The 11627-nt window shown below is 35.6% G+C and overlaps 1 pseudogene; it reads left to right on the top strand.

The window, feature by feature from the left end:
* Nucleotides 1-6502: 6502 nt before the first annotated feature.
* On the top strand, nucleotides 6503-11034 carry LOC123002016 (programmed cell death protein 2-like; annotated as a pseudogene).
* Nucleotides 11035-11627: the final 593 nt, after the last annotated feature.

The following is an 11627-nucleotide window of genomic DNA, read 5'->3' as shown; positions in this document are numbered from 1 at the left end:
GGTGATTAAATGTACACCATTTTGACAGAATTAAAAATGTTTTCACTTGTTTTTTAATTTGTTGTTCTCTAATAAGCAGAGTGAACTTTTATTGTTTAACATTCACACACATGCCTTGAATTATGAACTCTATGCTCAAAGAGTTTTCAAGGTTTTCCATTGATAGTTGTTTTTCCCTTAATTTATAGAAATACTCCATGTATTACGTAAGTTAACCTATGAAATATTTGTTGCAATATTGGCTTTGCTTACACACAATTTTTATGCTTTTAAAAAGGTATGCATATTTAATTTTTATGTAAACAAATTTATCTAGTAGTTGCACTGATTAATTTTATACGTTTTTAGGTTTTACCCATTCTTTAAATCAGAAAAATTAAGCCACCTACATTGTATTGTTGTAGAAAATAATCACCCCAGCGAGAAACCAAGCAACACTCGGAGAAGTAGGAGAACTCGGGTTTATTTTACGCTGGTGGACCCAGAAGAGCTCGCACTCAAAATTCTGGGCCTCAGGCAGGGGGTTATAGAGCTTTTATAGGGCAGTGCAGGGGGTCAGGTTCCAAGGGCTGTGCTGACTGGTTTAAACTGGGTTGGGGGGGGTTGCTTTAGGCGGGAACAGAGGTCAGCACAGGGAGCTTGTGGTGGGAAGCCTGTTTACAAAGGGCTGGTTATCTCTTGCTCCCAGAGGGGCTTCTGGTTATCTCTTGTTATTTCTGGTAACTTTCCATCTTCTGGGGCCTGCCGGTCTGGGCCTGCTCTGGGTAATTTTCCTCTTCAGTATTATGTTTCATTAATTCACACTTAATTTATTTATATTTCATAAACATATACATTTATAATGATATGACGAAGACCTCTGTGAACATCTTTGCTTTAATTGCCTCTGGCTGCTGTAACAAATAATCATGAATTTTGTGGCTTAAAACTATACACATTTATTTTTTTATGGTTTTAGAGACTAGAAGTCCACAATAGCTTTCACCACACTCCCTCTGGAGGCTCTAGGAGAGAATTCATTTGTTTGCCTTTTTCAGCTTCCGGATGGTCTCCTTGTTTCTGCTCATGGCCACATATGGTATCACCTTTTCTCCCCTGCTTCCGTGGTCACGTGGACTTTTTTTCTCACTTCTCTTCAAAATTCCTTCTATAGCCATTGTATAAGGACACTTGTGATTACATGTCAGTCTCACTCTGATCATCCTGGACGATCCCGCCATATCAAGACCCTTCAGCTAATCACATCTGCAACCTCCTAGCTACTATATAAGATCACATGCACAGAGTCCAGGAATTAGGACCTGGATATCTTTTGGGGCCAATATTCAGCCTACTATAATCATCTTCCTAAGGAGGGGGGAAAAAAACAGGAAAAAAATATCCATAGATTTGAAGAACTCTAGACCAATCACATCTAACTCTTTTGTTCAAATTTAACTTAATTAAAAGATGTAAGATAGGCATATAAATTATTTTCAATATCTCTAACCAATTTTCCAGCAATTTGAACAAATAATTGCTTCTTTTCCCACTAATTTGAAATGTTATCACTGACACAAACAGGAATACTTGCCTAACATTCTCTCTCTTTTTATAGCATAATTTGGGCATGGATTTTTAAGTCAAGGACATGACTGCTAATACTTTTTCCAGGCTTTACCTTTTTCAAATTCTGTACGCTCCAGACAGTCTAGAGAACTTGTTATTACAATGAAGAGGAACTTTTGTCTTTACTTGCTTTTGCTGCTAAAGTTTTATCTGTTGAAGTAATTTTCCTTTTCTATATTGCAGTTGGAGGAAACGTTACCCCTCTTTAGATTGCAACTGACGTGACGCCTCTTGTTGTTATCGCTCTGTAGATGTCTCACCATTCTCTTTTGTGCTACTAGAAGCATGTAGGCACTTATTTTACTCTGCTTTTTATTAGTTTATGGTTAAAAAAATGATGCTTTAGGTTAAAAAAAATGCACCTTACTTTGTATTAGTTTAAGGTTAAAAAAAATGAAGGTTTGGATTCTACTAAGTGGGAGATGGTAAGAATATTAATTTTCCTTGTTATGTTTTATTTTCCTCAATCATAAAATGATGCAATTAATAATCCTTACTTCTGGAGGTATTGTAAAGTATAAATAAAATAACCCACATGAAGCATTTCACCTAATACCTGGAAAAAGAAAGCTTTCAGTAATCACTAGGTAGTCCTCTATTCTTTTCTATATTCACTTTTAACATTATTTAGATTATTTAGATTATGACCTTCATAATATCCAGGCTCATGGAAATGATTTCCCCAATTCTCAGATACCAATTACTTAATTAACTTACATTCAGTTCAACTAATTCTCATATTTTTTAGCTTGTCTATCCTATAAAATAAACATAAACTTTAAAAAGCATAAAATTTCTCTATTCTTATCTTTATATGACTTCTTCAAGTCATATGACTTCCCTGCTCCTAAGTGTCTCACTGCTAATACACTTACCCAATAAATTATAACCCATGATCATTTTTATTCATTCAGGAAAAAATATATAATTCAGCAGGCTAAAATTTAGTTTATCACATAATTCTTTTGCCTAAACAAACACACTTTGCAATTGACTACCCTATTTTATGTGCTAAAATAAATGCATTCAGAAAGTAAATTCTAAAATTGTGTTCCATCTTTAGACAAGTATTTACAAACAAGTTTTCTTGCTGAATGAAAATACCATGTTGGCTGATTGAATTTCTACTCTCAAATAATTGTGAATTTTTTTCCCAAAAATCATACTGAATTAATTGCGTATTTTAGTGTTGTAGTCAAATATACTGCCAGCCTTACTTCTTCACCTTAAGTCCTTTTAAATTGCCCTATTTTTTCCCACAAGTACACTTCACATATTTCTTTTTGATTAATTTTCTGGCAAAAAATATATTATTTGCAAAATTCCCTGTCATCTGTTTTTTTCTTTTGCTTTTCCAGTGGGCGTTCAAAGGGGAAAAAAAAAAAAACCTTGTACTGAGCACTCAGCTCCAAGTATCGTATAACTTCTATGACTAAAAAGTACAGATAATTTGCTTGTTTTCCCAGAGAAGTGGGCAGGCAGCCAAACCTCACAACCAAAATTAGTTCCCAATTTAGTGTTCGATGTCATTTCACAAGGACTGGAATGAAAAATGAGACACTGGACATGTTAACTCTGAGGAAAATTATCACTTCACCTTGTATAGGGCGTCTTTACAGGATGAAATCAGAGGAGATAAATCATCTCGTCCTGTGACAGAACTGCCTGTCATCTAGGGGAAAAATGTCCCATAGTGAGGGGGCAGGCACTGAGTTTCCCTCAGGTTAATGACCAGGTATATTTTATGCCTCAAAATAATCATAGAAATTTGGAAATGGAGATGATGTATGCAGGACACACTTACCAAGTCAATTTTTCCCAATGACATTTTAAGTGTATGTATATAATTACAAATAGAAATGCATACATATTTGTGAACTGCATATATCCTTGAAGTGGTTACTGAGGAAAGAAAACATTTACTGAATGCTTACCATGATCAGACATCGTAGAGGCCTGTGATGAGCAATACAAGTAAAAGCAAATGTCCAAGTCTGAGGCATGGGGTGTTTTGTCCTCCAAATTTTCCTTCAGAAAGCAGGAAATCAGCTTATATTTAAATACTTAAAAAGCCGGTCATATAGTAAAATCTCTCACATAATTTATTTTGAAATCTAAAGTACTTTTGGGAAAAGGTACATTAACTAGAAATGATATCACTCCAAATCAAATTTTGTTACATATAGAGGTCACCTTGTGGAAATACAAACAATAGAGGCAAAGATATTTTATCCAGATTTTGTGTTTGTTCCTGTGCTGTAGTATCACAGCTGAGAGTTTTGGTTGCTGTTCTAAACAAGTGTTTTTTAAAGTAATAGAGAAGCACTAATGGGGAATTTGAATACAATCCTTCAACACTAGTGATTAGTTTAAATGGTCAATGAATGGGTCTTTGTAGCTTGAGATAAATGCTTGATGGCAGCCCCACCATTTTAAAAGAGCTGCATCTCACATTTTTAAAGGAGGTCAACATCAAAATTTCTAGATAACTCCAAAGAGTTCTAAATTTAATAAAGTTAAAGCTATATATTTCTGCTAAAAACTGAAAAAAAAAACCCCTCTAGTATTATAAAGATAAAGCTTGTTAAGAGGAGTCTAAAGTATTTATTTTCCTATTCTAGTTTGGCTGAAAAAAAATCCTTTTGAAATCATCTTATTAAAAAGTCACTCTATCACCCTATACTTCTGGTTACTTGATATTTATAAAAATACATTATAAAAATAAAATTTTTTGAATAAATTGATGTTCCCACCCAAAACTTTATGTAATTCTTTAAAAATTACACAGTCTCAAACATTATATTTATAACTAAGAAATAAAAATAATTAAAATAATTATTTGGTTTTTCCTTCCAAGGAGAGTCAAATGTGATAAGCCTATCTGTGATTTTCTTTTTTTTTTTTTTTTTTTTTTAAAGATTTTATTTATTTATCTGACAGAGATAGAGACAGCCAGCGAGAGAGGGAACACAAGCAGGGAGAGTGGAAGAAGCAGGCTCTAGCAGAAGAGCCCGATGTGGGGCTCGATCCCATAACGCCAGGATCACGCCCTGAGCCAAAGGCAGACGCTTAACCGCTGTGCCACCCAGGCGCCCCTATCTGTGATTTTCTGTAAGATTTCATTAAATCTCTTCTTTAGCTCTGAGTAATTTTAGATTGGGGCTCATTGTTCACTCTTTTAGTCATCATGCATGTATTGAACACATCCTCTTGCCTGGGTCCTGTCCTGGGCACGAGATGCACAATGTAAACAAAGCAGACAGGTCAACTCAGATCTTGAATTCTAGTGACCGTAGATTTTGTTCCTACGGTTGATCGTTTAGGACCATTTTAACCTTAATATGTTAGTGTCATATGAGCCAGACAAAGGAAAGTACACAGAACCATATAGGTCAGGAGGAAAAAGAAAATGATAAGAGATGCTTAAAAGCTAAGACTAGACAGGACACTAACACAGGAAGGAATGTAACCAGTTTCAAAGAAAATAATCTGAATTTAGTAATTATGTTAATTTCCATGCAACTGACGAAGGGGGGTAATTTAGAAACTGCCACAGAGATTAACTAGGAGAAAATACATTAGCTGGCTCTCTGTTGTCTAAGGGTAAAGCAAAAACTCCACCTGACTGCATTCATACATTCATTTATTTATTTTACTCATTAAGCTTTTCATCAAAAGCTTGGGCACCCTCTATCTATAAGGTGTCCTTCTATTTCACGGGTATAGAGTGGTAAAACAAACTAAAAAAAATCCTTGGCTTTATGGAGTTTATATCCTACTGGAAAAATAAAGATAATAAATATACGATATATTTATAATATATTCATGTACCTACAAATCTATAAAGATATAGATTATGTATAGTATACATATTATACATAGATATGGCTGGCATATTATCTGCATTTATATCTCTATATATCTCTATCTATGGGAACATAGAAAAATAGTAAAAAGAAAACTGAGATATGAAATGGCAGGAGGGAAAGAAGAGAGTTAGAAGGTTTATAAGTGATTTCTCATTCATTATTTTAAAATTAAACTTCTTTCCTAGCCATCTTGGACACGATGCTTCACATGTTCCCTGTTCCACAAATACCACACTCTCTTTTTTTTTAAATCATTTTTTTTTAAGATTTTATTTATTTAGAGAGAAAGAGCGTGGGCGGAGGGGAGAAGAAGGGCAGAGGGAGAAAGAGGATATCAAGTAGACTCCACACTGAGCATAGAGCCTGACACAGGGTTTAATCTCACGACCCTGAGATCATGACCTTGAGATCATGACCTGAGCCAAAATCAAGAGTTGGATGCTTCACTGACTGAGCCCCCCAGGTGCCCCTCTCCTATGTCTTTAGATCTACTGCTCCATCTACTTGGATGTTGTTCCCAAACTTCTTTAAATTGAGATTTTAAACCCCCTGACTTTTGCTTCAAAGCCTGGCTTAATATGACGCCCTCTATAATACATTTTTTCATCCAGGCTCCTCACTCAATGGTGCCCCAGAGCCCAAAAATTGCTCTATGATCACATTAGTTTCCTGTTATGAGAATTCCCCAACTCCCTCTTCAACATTAAACAAACTTTTTTTTTTTCTAATTTCCCTAATATGAATTGCCTAACATCTTTAAGTTCTCTGTCAGATGTTTTTTTCTTTCCATCATGTCACCTCTAGTTCAATATCAATTGTTTGGAGAAGCTGGTTTTATGTTTAAAGGATACCACTTTTACCCCCAAAATTACTGTAGGCCAACATTATGGTTCCGAAACCTGGAGCAAGGGAGAAGGATACAGGATACAGAGGACTCCCCTTAGAATGAAAAAGGGAAACTTATTATTTTCATTTTTTTATAGTAGATCATGACTGTATAGTAGTAGTAAATCTCAAATGGTACTATGGACATTGAAAAGAAGCTTTTTTTTCTTTTGGTACAGAAACGCTGGTATAAAATTCCCTCTCGGCAGCAAGGTAATGAATATATAGCATAATGAAGCCATTTATGAGTATTATGAGCAAAAGTAATTATTAGTAGAAGTTAGCAATTAGTAGAATTTAGGCTGCATTTACATATATATCAGCGGGGGGCTGGGAAGGTTGCTGTTAATTTAAATAGCAACTTTAGAAAATGGGATTAGTGTTAATATAGGGTAAATGTGCACTCGCTTTAAGAGCACTTTTTATACATAATGTTTAAGCAAAAATTATATTATTTTGCATCACTTTGCAAGTAGTGTTTCACTGACAATTTATCTTCTTGCCTTGGAAAACATACCATTCTATCTAAAGTCCATCTGTCTAGTAAACTGATTTAAAATGCAGATTTGGTCATTATACAATTTTGTTTAAAATACATCTTTGTTTTCTCCAAATCTCAGGAAAAAGTACTAAAATGTCTACTCTTCAATGGCTGTCAGTGTGACACCTGTGTACCCATCTTGCCAATGCATTTCTTGTCAATGTCAGAGAAACAGTTTTTTTTTCCAGTCCTACTACAGTCTTGCAACTATACCTATTTCAGGTATTCATACCTTTGCAAAAAACTATTCCATAAGACCTGTAAAGTGTAATCCCATTTATTATTAAGTTTTCTCCAGTTCCTTATATTTTAATATCAGCTGATGTTTTATTTCCTTCAAGATTAGCAATCTGTCTTCCACATTAGCAATCAGCCAAATTCGGGCTGTATAATCAAATTCCCCAAGTATTTTGTGTGTAATCTTAATTCGATTTTGTCCCAAGTACGATTTCTATATTTTACTTGCATATTTACTTGTCTCTCTCCAGCATTGTTATGTGACACTCCATAACATTAGTTTGTTATTTTTGGTATACGTATTTTTTTTTTTTTAGGATTGCATGCTTCAGGCCAATCCCAGAGATTTTGATTAACTCAGGTTAAATTGATCCTGAATCATGAATTAAAAAAAAAAAAGAATCAAAAGGGAAAAAAAAAGGAAGACCAAAGAAGTATTTGAAAATAATTACTTGGTTCCAAAAGTTTGAAATCAGTGTCCTGAAGGTAATTCTGTAATCCTAATACATTACTTAATGTTTCTGGAACATTAGAAGAAGAGAGAAAAATTGAAAAAAAGAAAACATAACTCTTCAATATAAACATCAACTTGGAAAACTTGATCATGCTTTAGTTGAATTAAAGATATTCAAAATATTGTATCATCTTATTTCCCACCTTCGTTTGTAACTCTGTGACCAATGGTTCCTAACATCCTTGTTGTTCTCAAATGTATCGTAATAAGATGCTATAATAAAGAACAGCACACTTTTGGTAAGATATCCCAGGGTAAATTTGTCCCATGGCTAAGAGGACTCTTAAACCCAGGTACAAGCCTTCCACCCTGCTCCAGAAACCACATAGCTCTAGGTGTGCAAGCTTCCACAGGTCTCTGGTCATATCATCCAAGTTTTCATCTCTCTACTTCCTATCAAAGTCACCTGTCATAGGTCCCATTCTCCCACAGTTCTGTCTCTGCTTTGGTTTGCAGCTCATGTAATAAACAGAGGCAAAGTATACCAAAGGCTTATGTGGGCTACATTCCTTATCCTACTATGTATCATCTCCTATTTATATTTAAAAAAAAAAAAGAATCTCTGGAATTAGAGTAACTTAATGGGAATCAGCAACATCAATAATAACAATTCAGGAGTGAGACGGGCTGTTGAGTTCTTCAAGAAAAAACAATTCCAAGTGCATAATCAGCTAGACTATACATATGGCCATAACTAAAATGTCATTTGAATGTTCTTAATTATTTACGTTTTTAGGAAGAATGAGCTCACTTTTAAATCATGTATTTATATTTTACAGGATTACTTAGTGTTTTAGGTGACTGGATGCTGGCCTTTCTACAGGCACCATTGCCTGATGTTTGGTTTAGCAGGAGAGGAGAGCACAGCAGGTAGAGGAGTGAAGTGCCAGGTGTCGTTTAGGCACCTTATAGAAGCTAAATTTAATTTAATTCCAATCTAGGGAACACTAAAATGTCTCAATTAACTTAGCATTGAGTAATTAAGAATATGAATATTTTTAATATAAAAAGCACCAGGATCCATTTTATAAAAGTTGTTTAAATATAATAACAATCAACATAATAACAGATTATCACATAGAACGCATGCAGAGCATACTAATAAAGGATAAAATATAATCAGAACATAATGAACGTAATAATGTAAGGCTAAAATGTTTTAAAATTAGGAACATAAATTCATTTCTTAACATATCATGAAACTAACATATTCCATAATGTTGCCCCTGGTTTATCTCTTACTTTTGTTGGGGAAAAAAAACCCCCAGCATTATAATATTTAATTACAGCTATTTAATAAACATTAAAACAGAAAAAAATGACTTAATTCTCTTTTGATGAAGTCATAATATTACAAAAGTATAGCACATCTCTTACAGATGGAAAATGAAAAAGAAAAAAAATTGCATTAAATTGTGGAATGAAATCCATAATCCTTGGATCACAATGCATTATGTGTCAGAGTTTGAGCAATAATTTGGTTTGTTGAAAACATATGAAATTAAGAGAAAACTGCATAAGTCTACTGCCTATCTTAACTGTTAGTATTTCACTATATGCTTCAAGAAAGACATTGTTAGTTTGCTTGCTTGTTGATTTGTACTGTAGCCAGGTTATTACAATTTCCTTTGGCATCTGGTAATCATATATTTGATCAGTAAGGTCATTTTGCCACTGCCAGCTCCTATTAACTCTTAACATTTTTTTCTTCATACATGTCTCAGTTCACATTCTTCAATGAACTGCAATTTAAAGCTCTAACCTAATGGCTCTCCTGTGGTACAGGCCAACTTGCCCAAACATAAAATGGCTCTTGAAATCGGGTAAATATTTGTTAAAATTATTAATCCAGAAAATAGCTCTTAGTCACTTAAATTCCAATCAGTAACCTGAATTCCCTAGTTAAACACTGTATTAAATAAAAATGTATTCTACTTGCCTTGTCACTCACAGCATCCCACTCTGTGTTCAAAACGCTAAAATTTCATTATCAAAAATTCTTGCCAAATAAACAACCTAGCCTTAATATATTTAAATTGTATATGCTGGATAAAAATAACCAGTAGAGAACCTCCCCTTTATATGTGGGCAAAGGACTCTCTGGGTACTTCAGAAAATACTTGATTCTATTGGTGGCTTCCTGTGACAGCTTTTTTTTTTTTTTTTAAGATTTTATTTATTTATTTGACAGAGAGAGCACAAGCAGGGAGGGTGGCAGAGGGAGAGGGAGAAGGAGGCTCCCCCCCCCCCCCCCGCAGCAGGGAGTCCAATGTGAGGCTGGATCCCAGGATGCTGGGATCATAACCTGAGCTGAAGGCAGATGCCTAACCAACTAAGCCCCCCAAGCCCCCCTGTGACAGCTTTTATATATGACTTCCACAATAAATTTCAACTTCTTTTCTTCTCGTTATTACAGATTTTTAAGTAAAATGTAGACTGAAACATTTCCTTAGAGTATGCTTCTAGCCACTACTTCTTTTAAATTAAGGACGTTTAGCCCCTGCGCTGGCCTTGGTGCTGCAGCTCTGCCACCCCTCACCCCTCACCCTTCCACCCCTGCGCCCACGCCTTCCACCGGGGTCTCTAACTCTTCTGCCGCTAGGTGCCGCTGTGCTGCGCTGCCCTGTGCGTTTTAGAAATCAGCTACTTAGGAAAAACAATATTTACTCCTGTGAGCCATCTTCTGAGCATCCCCTTCCAGAGACAGGGTCGTCTCTGTGCCTCTAGCTCAGGTCTGATGCTCATCTCTGGGGATTTGTGGATGTTTAGGCCCCAAAACATGCTCCAGATGTCACATGGCCCATCACTGCGGCAAAGAGCATCAGACTCTAGACGGGAGATCTGAGCATAAGCCTGTTTATACACAACCATATTATTTGGACAGAACAATTCCAGACCACAACTTCCCTTATCCAAAATTTGAACCTGTAGCAGAAACAGAAGATGAGACTACACCTGAAGTTGTTGAAAAAGAAAATGAATCAGAAATTATGGGGAGCCCGGGTGAGGCACCTGAGGGAGAATTGGATTCCATGGCAAAACATGAATCCAAGGAAGATAAAATTTTCCAGAACTTTAAAACTAAAATAGCCCTTGAGCCAGAGCAGATTCTCAGATATGGCAAAGGTACTGCACCCATCTGGATCTCTGGTGAAAATAACTCTCAAGGAAAGGCTATTCCATATTGCCCCCGTGGTGCCAAGACGATATTTGAATTCCAGGTCAGGCCTCAGCTTCTCAACTCCCTAAAGCCTGACAGGCTGGGCAGGAGTGTCGATTGTGGTGTCCTGGCTGTCTTCACCTACACTGAAAACTATAGACTGGGGATTGGCGACACAGAGGAATTTGTTTGGAAGCAAGATGTAAGAAACACACCCTAAAGATAACGTGTAAAGCCTTACAAATGCTCAGAATCTCTTAGCCCTTGCAATTCCATTTCTAGGACTTTATCCTAAGGAAATAATTGTACCAGAGACAAAGTGCAAAGATGTTTTAGGTGAGTTTACAATGTGTAAATATTAGTGAAACAAAAGTGTCCAGTGACAAGTGATTAAATACATTTTGATGTATCCCTACAGCAGAAGGTAATGCAGTCTTAATGACACAGACCTATATCCATGTCAAATAAGATACACGTTTAAACTGACACCAAGATATTCATAGTATGTGCATATCTTTGTAGAAGTATTTATACATGTGTATGTCCACAGAAATCTGGAAAGATACATGCTTGGTGGGAACTAGTTAACTATGAATGGTAGGACTAAGTGAAATAATCATTTTACCTATGTGTTTGTTTGTTTCTACAATAAAAATGGGTTAATTGCCCAGTGAAGACAAAAAATTAAGTACGTTTAGCTAGGGCATTTTAGATTTCAAGGAACAGAAATTAACTTGAGCCAGCTTAAGGAACACAGGGTATTTTTTTAAAATACAAAGAGTTGTTTGATATCAGGACAGAAATGTAGCTGGG

The sequence above is a fragment of the Ursus arctos genome, unplaced genomic scaffold, assembly GCF_023065955.2.
Source record: "Ursus arctos isolate Adak ecotype North America unplaced genomic scaffold, UrsArc2.0 scaffold_2, whole genome shotgun sequence".
NCBI lineage: Eukaryota > Metazoa > Chordata > Mammalia > Carnivora > Ursidae > Ursus > Ursus arctos.
This window is presented reverse-complemented; position numbering and strand designations above follow the sequence as displayed.